Source organism: Phasianus colchicus, chromosome 1 (assembly GCF_987193195.1).
Source record: "Phasianus colchicus chromosome 1, bPhaCol1.hap1.1, whole genome shotgun sequence".
In the NCBI taxonomy this organism is placed as follows: domain Eukaryota; kingdom Metazoa; phylum Chordata; class Aves; order Galliformes; family Phasianidae; genus Phasianus; species Phasianus colchicus.
Window position 1 is genome coordinate 89,822,376 of NC_143436.1, and position 22,707 is coordinate 89,845,082.

Sequence of the window (22,707 nt, forward strand, 5' to 3'; positions counted from 1 at the left end):
TACATAATGTCATAAAATGGGAATTGAACTTGTGAAGGAAGCAATCTCTCAATTTCCCTCCTTATTAAAATGACTGTTTATGCAGCTGAATAGCATTTCCCCAGTGAGAACAAACAGAGGAACCAAGTCCTCAAAGCTGCAGCTCTTGCTCAAGCCTAGCCTTAGAAGAGCATTCTAGGTTAACTACACACTGTCTGAGAAGCTCTGCTTAAGAATGAAACCATAGGGCATATCCTACACAGGTGAAAACTTCATCAGATGTTCCTTATGTTCTGAATAATCTGCACAGTGCTTAAGCTCTGTTTGTATTTCTATGGAAGATTTGAACCAGTGACTGAAAGCAGGGCATGTCTCAAGGAATTCAAGATCCAAATCCACTAGCACACAAGATAAGTACAAGACGGTCACTCAGATGTTCACCATAGAAAAGCTTACCTTAAATGAGAGGTTGTCCACATGCACAGGCAAGATCCCATGAATGCTGTCACTGCATCCCATCTAAAAGTGTGCTCAAATAAGTGCTACAAATAAACAGAGCACAAAATCAACTTAGAGAAAATTGGATATAACTTCCCATTGCCTTCATTCAGTTAACATCTTAAAGTTGTCACTGTAAACATCAAATAAAACTTGAAACCAGGGAGATCATACTGTCCTTATTTTTGCATGTCAGTTGTAATTTGGCCCTGCCAATCTATGACAGTACTAATGCCTCATGGGAAGAGGTGTTGCACATCCTCCAAAAGGACTGGAAGAAATTGAAAGAATTGAGGGGAAACCACTTTTGGTACTCACAGTCTTTTGGTCTGGGATCAGGAACGTAGGTTGCTTGGGAAAGCACAGTCTCCCTGACAGGTTGCCTGTGTAGGTCACAAGGTGATATGCATAGTGTAAGCCAGAAAAATATTGATTAAATTAGCTGTTTGTCAGTTGGAGTTCAATAATATCAAACAGGGCTGAACAGAAAACATTCTTGCATCCAACAGAGATAGGTAGTTTTACACTAGGAAGACAAATGAATGAGTGTTCTAAATTTTATTTAGGAGCAAATAAGAATTGCTTGGTGGATTGAAACCCTAGAACTTAATCAACTTTATAAGCCCAGAATTAAACAAGTAATAGATGAATAGGTACCTTTGCAAAGAAATAAGGAAGAACAGAAGCAGATTAAATCATTTAAGAACTAGCCTGTATGATGTTTTTGCGATTTTTTTTAAGCGTTGGATATTTTACAAGTAACGTATCTTATATTTGGGTACTGAAAAGTCTTTTTTTTTAACTCATCTCCTCCACAAAAATTAAATGACTTTGAGAATTCTACTAAAAATAAAGTTTTATTCAGTGTGCTTCCTTTCACTGAGTTTTTATGAGGAGAACAAGGCAAAAGCAACAATTCCCACATTTTCAACATATACTGTAAACTGCAGAAATTAATACACCACTCAGCAACAGCCCAATGTACTATATAAAGATAAATGATTGAACTACTGCAGAAAATATATTTGTCCAGATACCACCTTATTCTGATATAGCAATATTTTGATACCCATATTAATCTTACTGATGTGTTTTTTTCCATTTATCTCCTCTGTGTGGCAGGTATCTACGAGTTTTTAAACTCATTCATCCAGCAAAGCCAAGACAGTTGGCTGAATGTTGCACTGCATGCAACCATCCTGACAAGCCCAGGGTTAGGCATCCAACAGCTCCAGCCTAGAGAGTCTTACGACAATAAATTTATAAGAGCAGATGTGGCTCCATGGTTTGCAAGACTACATGTTGTGTTTGGCATGCTGGAGTTAAACAGCTACAGTACTTAATATATTTTCCTACAACAACATAAAGTAGGAATTACATTGGTCTAATTACATGCTAAAATGTACAATTGAAGCTAAGTTAACATGTTTAAGGGATCTAAAATCTTGAGCAAGTCCTTACCTTTATTATACTGGGGGAACTGTTTGCAGCAGAGGGTCTTGAAAGGAAAAAAAATCATAGCTGTTCAGGGAATAAGTAATTAATCACTACTTTTAAAGTTTTATTTCTCAAAATAATTGAAACTCTGTTTTCAACAAGAATGTCAGATTTACTGTATTACCCATATATTTATGAATACAATAACAGGAAATAAAGAGAAATGTAAATAAGCCACTCATTTCTAGAAGAAAAAAAAAACCCAAACACCAAAAAACCATGCACAAAAAAGCATTTAGCAGCAGTTTTTCAAAATTGCCTTAGTTTCAGTTGGGATGGAATTGTTTTCTTCAGAGTGTTTTGTATGATGCTGTGCTTTGAGAAAAACCATTGTAGATAACATACTGAGGTTTATAGTTGCTGCTAAGCAGCGTTGTACAGAACCAAGGCAACTCTCAGTGAAGGGCCCAAAGAGTTGGGAGGGAACAAGATTAGGACAGCCAACTTAAACTGGCCAAAGGGATACTCCATACCCATAGGACATCATGAGGAAGGAATTTTAAAGAGGAGCAGTTCATCTCACTCTCTTCCACTTCTTGGGGGGCACTAGCTGGGCATCAGTTGGCAGCTGGTCAGAAATTGCTTGTGCATCACTTGTTATATACATTCATATATATATATATACACACACACACATATACACATACAGTCATCACTATGATCCTTTCCCTTTTCTCTCAGTAAATTCTTTTATGTCAACCAATGACCTATTTTTTTTTTTTCAATTCTCTTCCCCATCCCACTGGAAAGGGGAGGAGTGAGCAAATTACTCCTGTGTGGTGTTGAGCCACTGGCCAGGTTAAAGCACAACAACAATCAAGTAGAATTATGATTTAAATATTTAAAAGAATTGTTTCAATGGGTATAGAAAGCCAAGTTTAATAAATAAGACTTAGTTAAGTTCACACTCAAATTGAGGAAAAGGTTGCTAGCAAGCAAGTATTTCTATTCCTCTTGGTGATAGGAGAGGCTGCTCCACTAAAAAATGGATCTTAACTTATGAACAGAAATGAATGACATAGATGATTGTGGGATGAAGAGGTGGGAAATAATTTCTCAGCAGGATATTTCTGATCATGTAGTCCTCAGATAATACTAATATCTAATTTTATATTTTGTAAATTAAATGTCATACTGAAGATGCTCCCAATTTACCAGCGTGCCTGGTGATAGAAATAAGTCTCTAGTCTTAAACAGCTCTGGAAATCAGTTCAGTTTTTTCTTTTTTTTTCTTTTTCCCTTCAATCTAGTCTGTATATAAGACCAATTAAATACACTTAGTAGTTATGAAGTCACCAAAAATAGAGCATAAATCCAAGACATTCTCCATTGAAATGTCATCACTGAAACCTGAGGGTATCATTATTCCCAATTCTGTCTCCCTCTTTTATACAGCACAGCCCACACTATGCAAAACAGGTTATGTTTTGTGCCAATTGCTGCAGGTATTCCAAGTACCAACGTGTCTGGCAAGTTGCTTCCTGTTTCATCTGCAGCATCATACCCATCAAGCAAATACGTGTTTCTGCATCATAATCATGAGGCTATAAGACTTGACCAAGAACATCAGCTAAATTATTTGAAATTTTTATGTAAAAATAACTTTTAAACATGCCTGCCTTCAGTAACAGTAGTCATAATTAAAAAAAAATATATTAACAACTACACAGGAGTGTTATTTTGCTCTCCATAAAGTGCAAGCAGAACAAAAGGTTCTTCAGCATATTTCTTTTGGGTGAAAAAACTTCTAACAGGCAGAGGAAATTCAGAGTGGTTCATTGCTGTTCCACATGAAATACTAGCAAAATAAGGTTTGAGTCCTGCTATGTAAATAATTTTATCAAAAAACTCTGTCAAAAGCAATAAGATTTCATGAATGCAGATTGAAGTTCAGAAGAGCATTTTTCTCCCTGTTATCAAGTAAAGCTGTCTCTTAACTTTCTTCACACTGAAGTCTTCAGTCTTAACTTACAGCATTCAATCTGAAATTTATAAAATGTCACTTAGAATAAGTTTTTCTATGCGTTAAACTACTTCACATCTCATATTGACACGGATATAACTAAGAGGAGTTAAATGATGTTCATTCATCAAGTTCAATTCAGGTCCTACTTTGTCTTTTCTTTTGTTTTCACCAGAAAAAATTCCACAGATGTTAATGGGTCCAGGAGGGCTATAAATATTACCTTGCTAGTTGTTTGCCACCTCAGTCCAAAACAGTTTCAGGCACTAGCTCATCATTATTATGAAACAGATTATGAAACATTCTTTATCCTGACCCACACATTTTTCTCTTTAGCTCTTCCAATTCTCTTTTCCATCTCATGGGAAGTGAATGTGGGGGTGTGAGGGATTGGCTAGTGGATACTCAGTTACTTATCAATGTTTAACCCAACACAATACAGAAAACAGATATATGCAGGCACATAAGGCATTTATCCAAAATTGGTGAAAAAGAGTAAACTTACTGCAAGGTGTTTATCTTAATTATCTTGAATATATTTATTTCCTGAGAATGACTATATAACTTTGTATGCATATATGTAGGTGCTTAAAAGAAGTGCTTGAGCAGAAGAATCCTCTTAAGAACGGCTGGTAGAGCTGAAAGAGCAAAAAGATCCTAACCTCCCATCTGACAACCCACAGCAGCAGCTGGCCAACCTCTCTGCCCTTCTACATGGAAAGTCCAATAGGAAGAAGCAGGTCTTGCAGAGAAAACAGATAGATGCAGGCTCCAGATTGAAGACAGAAACTGAATTCACTGTTTGACTAGAGGTATAGGTTTACACTATCCTACAATTTCCTGTCATTTATGTATGGCCCATAACTGCTTCAACTGCCCTGTTTTATTGCCTACTGAAAAGTGAGTGGGTAATTTCACACTAGCTCTTGGACATTAGGTTTATCATACTGAGCTTAATCTTAGAGTATGCTTTGAGAACTGTCATAAATTTCAGAAGTGGGATTTGTAACAGAGCCAGTCACAGGTCTTTTTATTACTGAGGAGATAGGAATTGCCATCTGAAAATAGTAGAGGCTTTTTCACAGACTGATTGGGATTGATTTTCTTCCATTCACACGCACTGTCACTTATCAGTATGGATACCCTGGAAAGATGTTTCTATGATGGGTCCTTATGCATTACTGCAATGTACTTTGCAATAAAAGCAGGCTAATTGTCACTTATGATCAAATCAGACTAGCCACAAAAAGTTAATCTCAGGTTTAGAAATACAGAAGCAAGGCATGGAAAATCAGGAAAGATTAGCACACAGAAGGAGAAAGACAAGCTTCTATGTTAAAGCAGGCACCAAAACAAACAAAAATATAGAAGAGAACAAAACAGTGAGTCCCTAAAGTCCAGATTGATGTTGGTGTCCTTGGCATTTGAGGAAAAAATGGAACAGCAGAAGGAACAGCAAGTGTTAAGTACTCTTGTTTGACTTGTGGCTATAGTAAGTTCTCATGACTGTTTAGATGAACCTTAGCAATGCCTTTTCCCTGAAGTATGTTGACAGAGCTAATGACAACAAGGCCCACAGGTGACTGAAGAAATGAGAAAAGGAAACGACATCACGCATCCCAAGGAAAAAGTATTGATCAAGACAGATGTAACCTACTCCAGTTCTTAGCATCACAATCCTACAAAGAGAAAGCAGTACTGTAGCAATTGTTGTCACCATTCAGACATAATGAGAAGTGTTAAAAATAATGAACTACCTGTCTGAACACATAAAAGTGAGCATGTTGTAAAGCACAGTTATCAGACATTTCAACTAGACCTGAAACAGGAATAATGTCTCTTCTATGAACCATCCATCAAGCCTATCCTACATTATTCCATTCGACAGAGTAAATAGCTGAATTTCAGTATATGTAGAATTGCCAGATATCCAGCAACTTGAGAGAAACCAGGCTAGTTTTTATATACAAAGAGATTGAGTATAGTAGTAATGAAAATTACTGCCTCCTTCTTTTCTGTCAGAGGCCAGAGTCTATGTCTTGAAACATAAAAGTAAGAGAAAGACTGCAGACAGTTAAGCTAAGAAGGTGGGGTTAAAGATGAACAAAAGCAGGTTGCAGATTTCCAGCTTTGGGGCAACAGAAGCTCTAAGGAACACAAAGCATTTAAATCTTATGTTCGTTTTATAGCACGGAACAGCATAATTAAAAAGTAATTAAATGTACATGAAGTAGTAGTTATCAGCTGATCTAATTTTTCAGTGACAGTCTGGAAGTAGACTGTTAGCTGTGACCATCTAGTTGTTCTTTGAGCAAGTTATAAGAGTGAGAAATATATATGTTTAAAACTAGATATATATAAAAATCTCTCTATATAAAATCTATAAAAATATAGAATCATAAAACATCTTGAGTTGGAAGGGCCCCACAAGGATCATCAAATCCAACTCCCAGCTCCACACAGAACCACCAAACATCCAAACCGTTGTGCTCAGGCACAGTATAAGCTTTAGACCAGAACTGCTGTATGCTTTTATTCTGACCTTAGAGATCACTTTTTCTGATGTAGGTTACTCCACTCCGTTGAGATCCAGATCCTCCTGGACACACTGAAGATGGCTTCACTCCAGCTCATCAAATGGGAGGGAAGGGTGAATACCCTGACATCTTCCTCCATGTGATAACTTACCCATAGCTTCAGTCTCTGAGAAATTCTGTTCCATAGGGAAATGTTACAGCAGGGTCCAAAGAATCTTGTTTCTATAAAACCCAGGCAAATCCAAGCATGGGATCCCTTTGCACTTCAGTAGGGTTTGGACTAGATCCTTACATAGGAGCAGTTCAATGCAATAAGCAATAAGGCAACAGACTAGATGTCCTTATTGAAGCTGTAAGCACATTTTAAATGATTTGCAAGAACATTGTTGCTTCAGCTTAACCATGAAAACATTTACTGTAATTTCCTGCACACCAATATTGATCAGAACAGCCTTTAGACCAGGCTCTTATTTCCTTTAAACATGTATAAATATGCTTACAAGAATGGCATTGTGGCTCAGACACTCCTTATATCAAACTGCCTATGTACTTACAGACTTTTCAGAAGGATCCAATGAAAAACACTGAAAGACAAACCTCAAATATTTGAGATATACAGGTATTTAGAACTTGATTAGCACGTTCATGTTGGAAACATGGAGAGCTGGAAGAAAGTCAGGTTAATTGCAATGTCAGTTCTACCCTTCCTCTCCAAACTTGCTTTGATCTCCGAGTCAAATTTTTCAAACAGCAAATCAAACTCAACTCTTTCTCTGGCAGAAGTAGTTCAATTAAGAATTTCAGAGGTTGAGGACTTGGACTTTTTATGCTGCAGACCATCAAACAGCTTTTTAAAGTCTGCCTCATAACAACTACAGCTACTGAGCAAGGAGCATGCACAGCACTGCGATTGCTTTCCTCCCCTGTCTGGCTCCAGACTTCATGTGAGAAGGAAAACGGGGTGCCTGGGATGGGAGACTTCAGGAGAATATACTTGCCCTGTCTCTTGCAGCTTATAAAACTCTCTCCCTTTCCTAGCTCTGCCAAAAAGAGTTAGCATTTAAAGTACATATGCTTTATCATATCTGTAGGTGCCTGGTACCTCTGCATGTATCCACATCAATCTGCACAGTAAGTTTCTACAGCTATGGCTAAAAAAAACCCCATGCTGTTCTAGAGAAAAAGCTGTATGCTTTCCAACAAGAATGTTCCTTGAATTACTGCAAAGACCAGCCTGTCACTCAGGCAAGACTGCTGAGGAGGGATTTGCTCCCTTTAGCACAGCCTGAGGAAACCCCAAGGGCATTTCTGCCAGGGGGAGCGTATGATGGTTGAAAATACAGCTGGCTCCATGGGAGTGCTGCATTCTTGTCACTGACTGTGGCAGAGGAAAGCCAGAGGTAACACTGTGGGACCACTGATGTTTTAGAACAGGGGAGGTCACTAAAAGGATTCCTTACTCTTGCAGACAGTGAGAGACAGCTCCAGACAAGCTACTAGACTCCTCAAGATGCTGCTTTGCCCTCTCCTCCAGCATGCAAGGAAGGAATGCCTGATGCTGCCAACAATGCCTACAAAAGAACAAAAGGTGACACTGAGGATGGTGGCTAAAAAGAGCTGTCACCTTTCAGGCTTCCTAGTGAGACGCTGATGTCCCCACCTTGAATGCCAATGTTCTAGAGGCATTTAGACTACCTCCTCAGTAATGTTCTTTAACTTTTGGTTAGCCCTGGACTGATCAGGCATTTGAACTCAAACTTTGTCAGTGAAGGCAAACAAAAAAAAGTACAAGGAATCAGAATAAAATAACCATTATAGCGAGTAGTATATCTGGAGATAATTATGCAGTAATTTTGAAAAGGTAATGTTTCAAAATGAGTATCATAGTAACTAGAGAGAAAAAAAAAGCATTATCACTTATAGGAGATTTATAACCATTCATCATTTATAGGAAAGTCAGAATGTTACGTAGGCATTAATCAAAGACAGATTAGGATCAAATGATATGGAAGAGGAGAACTTGTATTACGGTTAATTCTTAGTAAAATAAATATTTCAGTGTAACATGAGAATATGTTCTCACAAAATGAAAGCAGCAAGAAGTAGTGTGTATGGACTCAGCTTTAGTGAACACATCAACAGCACAGACCCTGTGTTACAGAGAAAGACAGCAATAAGTCCATTTCATTTGCAACATGACTTGGCAAGATCTGTAAACTCAGGCTAGATAATATGAATTTATATAATGGTTCTGCCACACATTCTGCCTCCCAAAAATGACAGTATTTGCATATAGTGAGGACCTTATTTGTGGGACGTGGAATACAATGTAAGTAAAAGCAACACAGTTATAGTTCATCATGATAAGAACTGCTGACTAAACAGCTTTCTGTAAGAAGACCCCAAAATGGATTAGTTTCTAGCTCTGATTAATGACACACTTTAGGGACGTGTTCAGCATCAGATTTCTGTCCCTCATGAGAAACAGTTGTGAGTTATAAATACTCAAAACTTTACTGACACTTAGTTTAATGGAAAGAAATTATTTTACTTTCAGTCCATTCTTCACAAAAATTCTCCTCTTAAATTGGCTGCTAATTCTTAATGCAAGCCTGCTATCTGTCCATACTGCAATTATAGAAATTGCTCCTTAATATGAAACTCCTCTTTCTCCACCAGATATCTCATAGATTGGTGGAGATTTCTTTTCTTCAATAATGTGTAGCATTAAGATTTTTTTTTAATATGTGTATATACTCGTATTCTAAAAGGCTCATTCTTTGCTGCAGTGAAACACTGCAACAAATTCATATTAAATATCTAATACCTCCTAAGCCTTTTTTTTTTTTTTTAAATTTATCTTCCTTTTATGATTTAATCTTCTTGATTCTAGAGTGTTCGATTCACACTGTTTTCAGGAAATGACTTTTCCTGTATTTCCTGTATAATTTTGAAAATCAGCCTTTGGCTATCAACTTTTTATTTCTAAAAGCAAATATATAATAGATGTCTTCACCTCCTATATATTTCACGAGTGGGACTTTTCTTTTTTTCTTCTTTTTTTTTCTTCTTTTTTTAAATTTCCTTCCAAAGATGGAAAGAAAAAGAGAGAAGGAAAAATAAAGCTGCTATTTAGAGATCTTAATATTATTGTAAGTTGATTGTGTTGATATAATTGACTGAAAGGAAGTATTAATTGAAGTTATCTAGCAGGTTTATAAGTTGACTTTCACTGCATCACCAACACGATGTTTTCAAGAACAATCCAGGGCTTTAAGACAGTTGATCCACAAGTAATTAAGGCAAATGATATCGTAAGCCAGAGATTTAGAGTGCTCAGTCACCCTGTTAAGCGTATTACTGTCTTCAAGACATTTAAAGCCCATCCAAGCTAAAGACCATTCATAGTACTTATCCCACTACATCAAGGTCTTGTATCATAATTTAAAAGAAACTTAAGTTCATATTTAGAATCATAAAATAATAAAGGTCGGAAAAGACCTCTAAGATCATGTAGCTCAACTGTCCACCCACCACCAATACTGCCTACTAAACCATGACCCTAAGTGCCATACCTACACATTTCCTGAACACCTCCAGTGACTCCACCACCTCCCCGGGCAGCCTGTTCCAGTGCCTGACAACTCTTTTTCTGAATATCCAACCTGAATCTCCCCTGGCACTACTTGCCATTCCCTCTTGTCCTTTTGTGCTATTTATACACAGTTGCTTTCACTCCTCAATGGTAGCACAGTATTGCAAACTACCAGCTTTAAAAGTGGTGTTTAAGTAGCAGAAGATTTAGGATTACCTCTGTGATTGGTTTTGAAATGATTTCTTCCCATATAAGTTTTGATGCTTTATAGAAATTCCTCACACAGAATTTATGGGCTGCTGTCTTTCACTTCAATTGTAACAACATGTATTGTTCACAGAGCAGTATTTTCCTCTAGACTGGAAAGAGATACCTACAAAATTCTATAGAAAACAGATAGGTTGGAGACATTCTTAGCTCAACAACATGTACGTTGAATCCCTTCCTAGTCAGAAATCATAGAAGAGAATATCTCAGGGAATGTCATGCTGCACACTATGCTCTTTTTCCAAAAGGTCCTGAGATTTTTTTATGTGATGTTTCAGATGAGAGTGTACATCATACAGTATGCATCGGGAGCTTGGAAGAGATGTTATGTTTACTTTTCTGGACTGTGCTTGTGCCAGGGATTTGTAGGACTATGGAGAGGGATTGCTACCCATTTGAAAGCACGAAGATGCCATTAAATTGTCCTATGAATTACTGTTTTCATATAGTAATTACAAGGTACACTGTCAGCTGGCATTTCTGGGGAACACAGCTCAATGTTCAAGCACCTTGGTTTCTAATTCTGAATTTCAAAAAGTGGTCTCTATCTTCAAGGCACCATTTGCTTTTGCAAAATTCTGCTCGCAGTTTTGTAAAAGAAAAAAAAACTCAGGATGAAACTGTCTGCTTTTATCTTTCTTTTACTGACTGCCATGGAAAAAATAGGTTTTCAGTTATCAGTTTATGGGCTGACAACCCTTTATCCTGATGATAGCACTTCGCTTAAAGACAGGTTAATTTTCCAAAGACTGAGATCTAACATACCTCTTTTTCTGGAATTCAGAAAACAAATACAATGCTAATCAGCTCACAGGTAGCCACAGAATTACTCACTACTGCTTGCTGCAAATATGGCCAGGAATTATTTTATCAAGTTAAGCCAATATTTCATTTAATCTCTAGCAGGATTCAACAATGAGAAAAAGCAAATAAACCAGGATGCAAACAATCAATATGCTCACATTCAACAAACTTGAAGTGAAAGGAGGAAGAATGGGCTGTGAGGGGATGATTTTTTTCTGACCTTTTTGAATGATCAATGTACATCCTGGAGCACGAAGACTGACAGTACCAATAAGTTTTTATCCCTGTCAGATTAACTGCATGTATTAGTCACATCATTTCTTACAATTTAGACTTCTATTAGCATGCAGTTTTATTTACTGTTTTCTGACATTCTATTTCTTTTAGCACAACACAGGAACATCGGGCAGGTTGAATAATGTGAGCTATAACACCACAGTGTTATTTTCACAATTGTATGTACATTATCATTCTGATCCTATTATTTTGGAAATAAAATCTGAAGTGCTAGAGGCCTGATCTCTGTCCAAAGCAAAACCATTTATTTAGTTCAATATTTTCTTTAATGTTTGAAGATATATGTGGGGGTGGAATTTTTTTTATCTGAAATAAAAATGGTTCTGTCTTTTTGATGCTTGAGGGAATGAGAGAACAATGTAATTCAAGAGAAGTGTTTTTTTTTTGTTTAGAATAATAACCTGTAGCAAAGTACTGTGAGCTAACTATCTGAAAAATGGCTTAGGAGCTCTTCTAATGAAAAAAAAAAACATAGATATGAACAAACCTTCACAGGAGCAATGTGATTAGTCCTCTTGTCACATGAATGACCTGCAGCATCAGTGTAAGATGCAACTGCCAAATCTAAGAAGCATCAATTCTGAGTTGATCTGATCACTGTAATGAAATTACCAACAAGGAAGGTGAGCTTCATTATCATTCAGAAGCTATAAGATGACTGGAAATACTCATGGTTCATCTTCTAAATGTCCTTTCCAAAGAGCTTGCTAACTGCAGCGTATATACTAAACACATGCTCCTAAACCTGGTATTTCACACAGTCAGCATCAAAGGCAGTCAAGTAGACCATCATCTTTCTCTGAATTGCTGCAAATGCTGCACCATTTTCAAAGTGAAGATAGTAAAATATATTGTTAGCATCTACATCTACAAGGAACTGTATCTCACTGTTAAGTGAGATGCAGTAAAATTTGTTCAGAATATTAAAAATTTAAAAAAAAAGAAGCAAAAAAGCGGCATAAAAGTCTTATGAGTATGACTTTTAACAGACACACTAACTTCTGCATGCCTGAGAGAAAGATATTAGATATTATTCAGGCCATCACAAAACATACATTTGCATTTTGGCGTCTAGTAAATGTGAATCAAAGAGAGAGCTACATGAAAACAGGCATGTAACAACAGTGGAAAGCATATATACTTACTGCTGATAAACTTGAAGATCGTTCCAGGGATGTTGGCACCCATTGTAATGCTAGGCAATACTGTTGTTTATTCATTATAGCCTAGCCAAATCAGCTTAACGTTAAATGTGTTGATACTTCCTGTACAATCAAATGCCATTTATGGTGCACACACATTTTTGTATGTCTCACCATGCCTTAGGCTGCTCTTATTCTCATTTTTGAGTCTTGCCTGTGTAGTATTTAACAGAACAGATTTTTTCACCACATTACCTATTCCATGCCTCTAGCTGACAAATGACAAAGGGAAAGCTTGTGTTTTCAGTGTGCACACAAATGCAGATCTCTTGGCAAAAAGTCTTTGATTCCTTACTTATTTAAAGACTGTTTCAGAACCTGAAAGTTTCCCATGTTATTAATTATCAGTCAGAAAGGAAAACACAAAATAATTTAATACATGCACCTTAACTGCATTTTGGCCAAGTTTTGTAGGGCAAGGACCCTTTAAAAAATACTGATAACAATACCTGCCTTGAGAAACCTATTCTGTAGTGTGTCTAAAGGAAGCAAGATGTGGGCAACATTGGTTGTTGAACAGTTAGACTGTATGATCTTGGAGGTCTTTTCCAACCTTAATGATTCAATGATCCTAAGATTCAGTACATGGTATCCCAGCTTTTGCTATGTAAGAAACTTTTTCTTGAGCAAGTGTTGCTGTGAAAGAAACAAAAACGCAGAGCTAACATAAGGAGGGAAATGACAGGGAGGGAAATTGGAATGCTCCATGGGGTCCAAAAAGATGAGAGAACTTGTCTGTAATTTATTTGATCTAGTTGTTTTCTTCTGGGATGGAGGTCTCTGCTGAAATACATCCTTTTAAAGCCTGCTTCTTGAATTCAGCTCTTTTAATTTTCCTACAGATATCTAGGCACAGAAATGGCAGAAGTCATGAATCAAAAGCAGTTTGCACTCTTTTGTGTTCATTCTCTTTTTCCTTAAGGAAAGGAAGCTTTCAGTGCTACTGCCACTGGCACTTCTCCTGCTTTGGTTAGTCCATTTAAGAATCAACTGCATTTGATTCTTTACAGTGTAACTCAAGAAGTGTAAAGTTTGACCTTTCCTAGTTTCTCACTAACTGTAAATGGGCTTCCAAGCATGTAGACTTCCTCCATAAAATAAAATGTGACTTTTTTTCTGAGGCAAACTTCTATTTTGTATGATGCAAAGCCGAAAGTCGACTGTGTGCACAGACTGTTTGTTACTCTATCACAGTCCTGTCTGTCTTTGTCAGAAAGCAGGAAAATGAATAATATGATACTCACATTTGTTCCATGGGCTCTCCTGCCTCCCGTGGTCCTAACAAACAAGGTCTCTGTCAAAAAGATGCTTGAAATTTAGGTTGTCATTAAATGGTAAAGGCTCACTGGATGACTGTTCAAAAGGCTAGCACCTGACATTTTAAGTTAATGTTCAGATTCAGTATGCCCCCTGATGCAGGGACACAAAGAAACTACAGAAATAAGCTGCAAAGCCCCTTTCTAAATGACTTCTGACTACTCATACGAATCTGTAGAGAAAAAGATCACCTCACCTATGGACATTTATTCCATTTCTAAGATGATGAAACCTGGGCACATTCATGTAACATCATAAGAGATCCCCCAGCACCTACATAGGGACAACTACACAGTCTGCATGCACGTCATTTTTACCATTTGTTGATAATTCAGGAGAATATTAATAGACATTACTTAACATCTGGAAAATCTGTATTTTCTGGTTTTAAGAATCTCAGGGAGTGTGAAGAGACACTTAATTTTTTAATTTTTAAGAATCCTGATTTTTTGGTATTAACCAGACTCTTCAGAAGACATTTGCAGAATGCAAATTTATATTTCTTTTAAAAAAAATTAAAATATTCAAAATAGTGGAATAACAATCCAGTCAATTTTAATATGAGCAGTCTGCATAACAAATTATTATAGAAAACACTATTTCATGATCCAAATTACAGCTCACCTTGTATTTCTTTAAAAGTTACCTAAAGTTAACATACATTTCCAACACATACAAAGTGTGTTTTGTGAACAAATTATAATGCATAATATCCTTTATGGAAAGAATTATAAGTTTTATAAAGGTGGTCATTCAGCACAGAATTGTACTGGGACCTTCCTGATAGAATAAACAGCTGTATTGAATTCATAAATGAAACTGAATCACCGCAGCTAAGCTCATAAAGTGGTTCAGCTCAAGTACCTATCTTGATTTGTATTCTGTGCTCAGAAGTAAGGAAGTGCTGAGGGGAGAAAAGGAATAGGACAAGCCATATGTAATAATTCCGTAACAGCTTTCAGCTACTTTCAGATGAATTTTTTCTATATGAAATTTTAATAAGCTCTATAAATAGGTAAGCTTATGCATGAAAACAAATGCAAATTCTCAAAAATATGAAAACACCTATTCTTCCTCCACCTGCAAAAAGTTACTATCAGTTCAGTGATGTGCTATTCTTCCTCTCTTTGTTCTTCACTTTGAAAAATACATATTATGCATCCTTTTACTGTATTGTGCTATCACAGAATGTTAGAAATTCATATATTATTTTTTGCTAGGCAACTTATGTGCAAAAATTATCCAAAATCCTTGAGAGATTCTATAGATTTCAAGAGAAAATTTTGAACAAACTAACCCCAGTGAGAGTAGTGATCAGCCTGTAGAAGAGAATCTTCCAGGAAGACATCTTTGTGGCCTTCCAAGACTTTAAAGGAGCTTATAAGCAGGAAGGAAATCAACTTTTTACACTGATAGGAAAAGGAAAAATAGTTTTAAATTAAAAGAGGGGAGATTTAGGTTAGATATTCAGAAGAAATTATTTACTCAGAGAGTGGTGAGGCCCTGGCACAGCTGCCCAGAGAAGCTGTGGTGCTCCATCCCTGGAGACACTCAGGGCCAGGTTGGATGTTGCCCTGGGCAGCCTGAGCTAGTGGGGGGCAGCCCTGCCCATGGCAGGGGATTGGAGCTGGAAGAGCTTTTATGTGCCTTCCAACCTAAGCCATTCTATGATTCTACACTTCATTTGAAAAGACAGCAGTATAAATAGTATAAATAGATACTGTAAAGCTGCCACAATAACATGTACATTTTTCTAAATTCCACTGAAGTGTTATTTCATACTTGTTTGGACATTCATCTTACCTGCAAGTGTCCTTTGAATGTACTGCTACCAAGATAAAAGGAAAATTCAGAAGATATAGTTATATTTAGATTTTCAAAAACATTTGGCAAGGGATTTCAATCAAAGAAACGGAAGGTACAATAGAGCAGAGGATAAGAAAAAGTGTCTGAAGAACAAAAGGAAAAGCCTCATGGCTTGAAGCTTTTCAGTTGGGCAGAAATGACTCCTAATGCCTGTGGTCCTTCTACAGGGGCAGTTTTGGAGCTTCATGAAGATCACCTACAGACGAAAAGTCAATAGTTTAGATAAATGAGAGATTTTACAAGAAGAAAAAGCTAGTCGTTCAGCCACACACGGGTATTCAATTCCATTTCAAAGTAAAATTTCAGCATTTCTGTGATAGCTATTGCATGGTCACTAATGATTTTTTTGTGTGTGTACTTATAAACAGTAAGCTAATTCATATATTCTCTATGTTTTAAACTCCAGATTTTTGCAAATCTTTATCTTATATTCCTTTTGGGAAAAATAACAGCTTAGGATAAATGGAGCAGGTTTAAGTAAGAACTGCAAATATTGGGCTACATAGAACATAAGTTATGTTTTCAGGCAATTAATTACCAAGACTAAGAAGATGTAAAGAAGATAAACAAGCATAAATAAAGCTGGAATAACCAAAGAGAATTAGATGAAGACATAAGCAATCCTACTTTTTAAGTTGCTGAAAAACAACATTCCTAAAAGAAACACTAAGGAAGTCATATTAAGAAGAGAAATTATGTATGTCACATTAAATGAAAAGTGCTGAATCACAAATAACTTAATTTCTAAGTTAATTTGGTGGTAATTTATGGTCAATTTTCAGCTGCGTAGGGAGAAAATTTATTCTAGGAAAAAGAGAAATATAAACCTTTGATGTTTCATGTTAAGGAATTTGTTTGTAAACATTCAGAGAAGAAACAAAAAGGGATCAAAATTACTGGATGAGATGAAAAGGAGAAAATTAAAGAGATGTGCGTGATTTGCTATTCTTCAGTTAAAGTTATTTCAGTTTTGCTTTTAAAAACAGATTTGAAAAAAAAAATCTACATAACTGCTGACCATTCTTCTGCAGGCTGGTGGCTTTTGCAAGATTTGATACATATCCAAGCACCTGATTCCTGAAGAAACCATGGCAGAAATTGTTAGTGAACTAAAAAGATATTGTCCAGAACACACTGGTGAAACCCCAGACAAAACCAGATTCCCCAAAATGTAGTGACTGAAATAGAAAATCCAAGGAAGCAACAGATGAACAGCTGCTATTACAAAGCTATAAAACACACTGACTGTGAAGCTGCAGACAGACAAAAAGGGAGAACCAGGACCAGCCTAAGCTGCATTTAACAGTAAAACAGAGAGGACACTCTGTGATTTAAAAGAGAAGGCTTATCTTCTGAACTGACATTTAACAGAGGAAATAGAGAAGGGAAAGAAAATGACTGTGAGAACACATCAAGCCCTACCATGCGAAACACCTGTCAATGGTGAGGGAGCGGTGGCAGGATGGCATGCTGCTTAATTCCCACTTCATCACAGAGCTGGAAAGAAAGCAGATGTTTTAGAAATCCCATAAAAAGTTCATTGTCTTCAACTACTACACACGCCCAAGTGTGTAAAGCGATAAAGAAGAAGACACCTGAGCAATGGAATATGGCTATTGAAAAGGATGCACTTGCCACTCTGGGTATTGTCGGGTAGAAGGGGTCTAGCTTTCAGAAGGAGATTCCTGTAGACAGTGCCCCAGTGTTTCCCTTGGGGTTGCAGCCCAGGCTGGGGATGAAGTAGCAGGGTATGTGGGCCGCCACACTGCGCAGCCTGAGAGTAAACTACACAACTGCAAATCACGTCCACTGCGTTTTAGGCAAATTATGATGTAGAAAATTGGTTTTATGAGAAGTACGGAAAATAGTTTAACATATCTGTGAAGATGTAAGAACAAATAAATCATGAAACCGCCTCCTGTCTTTTATGACTGCAGAGCAAAGGATAGAAATTACAACATGTGAGGCATTGTGTTTTAATTTCTGATCATTAATAACAACTCTATCAAGCCCTTTCTTGGAAAACAGTAAAATAATTTGAAGAAGAGCATGATGTGAAAGAAAGATGGGATTAGATGACCTAAAATGAACATGCCAAGTAATTTTTAGAACTACTACTACTGCAAAGCTACTTAATAAGGAAAATTACAATTGTTAGGATGGAAATTAGCCATTAAATATATTTATGGAAGGTATTATGATTTCTTTTTCACTCAGGACAAGATGGAATTGGAAATCAGGATGAAAAGAATATTATATATCATTAAGTGATAACTTGACCAAATAGTAATTTTCTGTTCCAAAATTATGGCAGAAACAAGCAGATGTCCTTGTTCACACTATTAGAAGCTCAATTCTGACAAAAAAACATTTTGTCATCCAAAGAAGTGCAGAATTACAGTTTTGTAATGCAAATTTTTCTCACCAGCAGATATTTCTTTAGCCCCTGCCCCTCAATCTAATACAATAATTATTGTTGCAGGATTTCTCCTTGGAAACCATATTTTGGGTTTAAACTCAAGATCCTGAAAGACTAACTTTCCCTTGCACTCCTTCTGATCACCATTTCAGTGGATGAAGGGATATAGTTTTTAAGAGCATTTATCAAACAAGTTGCCTGTAAAGAGTTGATATATCCTTTTCTTAACATTCTACAATACTCATTACAACTTCATAGCAAACAGTGGTTTCTATTTTCCAGGTATAGAAGTTGGAAGGTCTACATTTTTCAAACAGATCACTGTTTCATTTTTAGAGAAGTCAATGTTTAGCATAACTATATATTTTTTTTGAACATTACCACCCCTTACCTTATGTCTGGATATGAGGGTACAGAAGTTGTTTCCAGAATCCTAACAGCTACCTGGAAAAACACTGAGTTGAGACAAGCTCACAAACTCTCATACTTTAAACACATGCTTTTAATGCTTTTACAGTCAAATAGAATATTTTATTTCAGTAACAGACCAATTCTGTGACTTCAGTTGTTTTGATTTTTTGATTAATTACAAAGGAATTTCAAGCAAAGAATCTTTAATTAGTCAAGGCAAGCCCCATAGCTGCCATGGAATAAGTACCAAATCCCTTTAATCATTTTATTTATTTTTTTTTTCTTTTCTTCCCAGGAGATAAGAAGGAAAGGAGCCCCTTCCCCCCCCCCCCCCAAAAAAAAAAAAAAAAAACCAAAAAAACAACAGAAATCCCTATGACTAGTTCTCAAATGCAGGCTGATCTCAAAGAATTTTGTACAAAGACGAACAAGAAATGACTCAAAAGGAAGCTGGATAGTCTTAAGGAACAGCTGGGACTGCAGGTTTTCAAGTTGCTTTTGATGTGTCTCAATTGACTAAGGTGATTCTTTTTTGTTATTTGACAAATGTAGTCATTTCTTCAAAGCACCCAGAGGAATGTAAGATGAGCCCCATGGTCTATCACACCTACAGCATAGGTCCAATCAGTACAAGAGAAAGAAGCAGCAAGAGAGGAATATAACGTGCTATCAGCATCTTGCATTCCCTAGCAAGAAGCTATCCTTAACGATTTAAAATAAGGAACTGTTCTCATATGGGGTTATTCTCCAGAGTGACTATAAGAGAGGCTTTATCTTATACAATAGCTCCTTCTCTGAATGCACTCTGTATCATTTCTGTTAACGCTGAATGACAAAATAGGTATTACTAACTTTAGATCATAGCTCTAGGAAGCATGCAGCACTCAGAGAAAGGCTCTGGATGTATGCTAGCAATGCTTACCAGATTCACAAAGAAGGCCAGTTGTTAATTGCACTGAGGGCAGGTTAAAGAACACTTTCATTAAGACTGTGCTAATTTCATACAGCCACAACAAAGCACTAATGTGACAAGGAGACAACAGCTTTTCCATGTCAGGTACGTGGATCAATTGGAAACAGGGTGCTGTTTTGAAATTTCTTTCACGAAGTTACTTTTTGGAGTAGAACGATACCAGCATATGGTTCCCCAACACAGTTTTGCATCCAAATGTCCATCCATGGATTTCTCCAATGTTTCCCACACAGAATCAGTATTTCGTTGAGAGCCACTTGCTGCCGGGCTCTCAGTCACACATACACTTGCTATCTGAAGAATCTGGCTGAAATTGAAACCATGAACTTGTTAGGAAAAGCATGGTTACTCAAGAGCTATTTTCACTATTAGACTGGGTCCACTAGAAATACATCATCAGTGTTTGTTGTGAGCTTGCCAGAGGTGAGCAGAAATATCCACTGCCGTGAGACCGAGATAATGAAATATACTAGGGAAGTAGCTGCCAGCTGTGGTTCACAAAAGGATGCTAAGTATTGTACTCTCTACAGCTACACCTATACATATATAATTATAGAACTGCACAATAATAGAGCCACTCATAAACACACATAGAAGTCATTCAACATTTGCTTTCTATATGTACTTTTACTCAGGGGATTGATTACTGTAGCAGCACTGAAGGTGTTAACTTAGTGCTAAATCTTTTGCTACATCAAAAAGATTCAAATGATTAGTTGGAAGGTTACTGTTCTCCCAGGCACTGGGATTTTTTTGCACAAGACCAAATTTCCCTAGGCTCCTTGGTTTTTACACTGGAGGAATACGTTTGAACTCTCCATGTAAATCACAGAGCAAGGAGTGAACCCAGAGAAGGCAAACCAAAGTGATTACATTATGGTAGGCATGGGACCTGATGTTCAACTTTGTGCCATATTTCTTTATTTCTTCTGCATTCTGTGCCTAACTGCATTTTGCCTTCATTTGTATTAATTTAACATAGTAAGAGGGCTTCAGGCAAATGGCTGCCTTTGAAAACCTAAGCTAACCTTCAGCATAGCCCATCACAAACGAGCTTGCTTTTTATCATATTCCCCAAGGTACTGCCTGATCCCAGAATAGATAACAGTCAGGACAGACGAAGGGCCGTGACATGAAATGTAAGAGATGATTGCCCATCCGCAGCAGGGATGACTGAATCCTGCTGGCAGCCCTCTCATTAAAAAGTCAGGAACTGGGACCACAAATCCTACTAGGAAAGAAAATATGATGCCATAGAAATGACATGACATATGAAAAACCGTATGAAGCAGTTCCAAAATGTTTCCAAGAGTGATGCTGCTATCTGGAATCACTTCACAAAGGAAGACAACATATACCACTTCATAGCTGGTAGGTACAGTGTAGTGCTGCAGCCCAGTAAACACTGTCCTGACATTGCTAGTACAGGCCACAGGCCTCCTGCTAAGTTTCCAGGGATTCAGGAACACAGCTTGTCAAGCTCACTCTGTCTCAGTTTCTTTTGACATGCCTGCAAACTCCCAACTTAGCTATAATAACAATTTTCCTTATAACTGTTGGTTATGCCTAATGTTTTTTTTTTTTCTTATTTTTTCTCACGTTTGTATGATATAAGCACAGTTTTATATAGAGCTTCTCCATAAAACATATGGTATGGTAAAAGGGGCCTTAAAAAGTACAGACACAGGATGTGGTCTGGAGAAGTGCACATGTGGGACAATGAGATGGAGCACAGCATGGAGGCCCCAGCACTATAACAGCTTGTCCATGGTCAGTTGAAGAAATGCAGACTCAGCTGGGCAAAGCCACATTTAAAGGTACAAAAAGAAAGCATCCAGCTTCCATAGAATTCACTGTGTAAAGGAAATTTAGATGTACAGTGAATAAAGAGCAATCAAGGTGTAAAGCATGTTAGCAAATGTAGTAATAAATGAAGTATTACTTCAAGAGACTCCTAAGCTGAGAAATGAACAATATTACATTCCTTCTGACTAAAAATTCAATCTGTATGATTCCCTCTTATCCCCAAAACCTTCAATGTTAGGGCCCCAAGGGGTCCATACACTTGTGGGAAAGCAAGAATTCTCTCCTCTGGCATCATCACTCTCATGACAGCAAAAGAATGAACAGATCCATGCCCTGATCCAGTCTTTCTTCTCTTGAAACATCCTCATGCACAGCCTCACATCTGACCAGGAGAGCTACAAGCCTCCAAGAATATGTAGTCACGGACTTCTTAATTTCATGCTTTACCAGAGCTAAATTACCTTTTACACCATCCAGGCTAGTCACAGCTATCACTAGTTTTCTGAATGACTAAGCACCAAACAAAAACACCAGTATCATCACACAGGCACTGGTAGACTAAGAGGGTGAGCAGCACGTTGTTCTCCTCCACCTCACGTTACTGCTGCTGACATTACAACATGTGGTTGGCCCAGACATCTCATCTCTTGAACGGTGTTCAGAACTGTGAAGAAGTCACCAGAGGACTCCTTGAATGTTGGATTCATTCTTGTCCCCAAAGGGAAAGTTCAGAGTCCCAAAGTTCCCAAATTTGAGCAAGTTGTCCATTCATGTCTAATTGCTTCTAAGTTAAATACTTTAGCAATAAGAAACACAGAGAAAGAGAGAAAGTTGTATAAAATATTATTCAAAATCAAACTTATGGCTCCTATTATCCAGGAGACTGTCTGCTTCAGCTCATGCTTGGGTGACTCCCTATTTTGAAAAATGAATATAAAAAAGAGCACGTACCCCACTTGAGCTTTTATGAGTAGTATTTGTACACTGGACACTGGAAGTATTTTATTCCTTCTACTCTTCCTTGCCAGCTAGTGCTGAGGAAAAAAGCAATATTAATTTTTATTTGTTTCACCTTCCAGAGTCAAATTAATGGATGAATCAGGCAACAAAGAGAAAGGTAGTAAGACAGAGATATACTGAGGCTGTGTTTAGCAGGTGGAATCAGAAATATGGAGACTTAAGCCTATCAATATATTTCCAGAGATCTGTGTAATAACAGCAATTGAGAGCTTTTATAGCTACACAAATCTGTCAAACACCACTTCCATGATATTCC

General features: G+C 37.2%; 2 long non-coding RNA genes across 2 annotated transcripts; both read right to left on the reverse strand.

Annotated features, from left to right (window-relative positions):
- Positions 1–360: 360 nt before the first annotated feature.
- LOC149919837 (uncharacterized) lies at positions 361–12,233 on the reverse strand. Its single transcript, XR_016463704.1, has 5 exons — positions 11,925–12,233; positions 7,935–8,045; positions 1,939–1,975; positions 796–860; positions 361–521 (listed from the first exon to the last, which is right to left on the reverse strand). It is a non-coding gene; the product is annotated as an uncharacterized LOC149919837 (long non-coding RNA).
- A 3,643-nt stretch (positions 12,234–15,876) lies between these two features.
- LOC149919838 (uncharacterized) lies at positions 15,877–18,690 on the reverse strand. The gene is made up of 3 exons (XR_016463705.1): positions 18,633–18,690; positions 17,245–17,319; positions 15,877–16,018 (listed from the first exon to the last, which is right to left on the reverse strand). It is a non-coding gene; the product is annotated as an uncharacterized LOC149919838 (long non-coding RNA).
- Between the last annotated feature and the right edge of the window lie 4,017 nt (positions 18,691–22,707).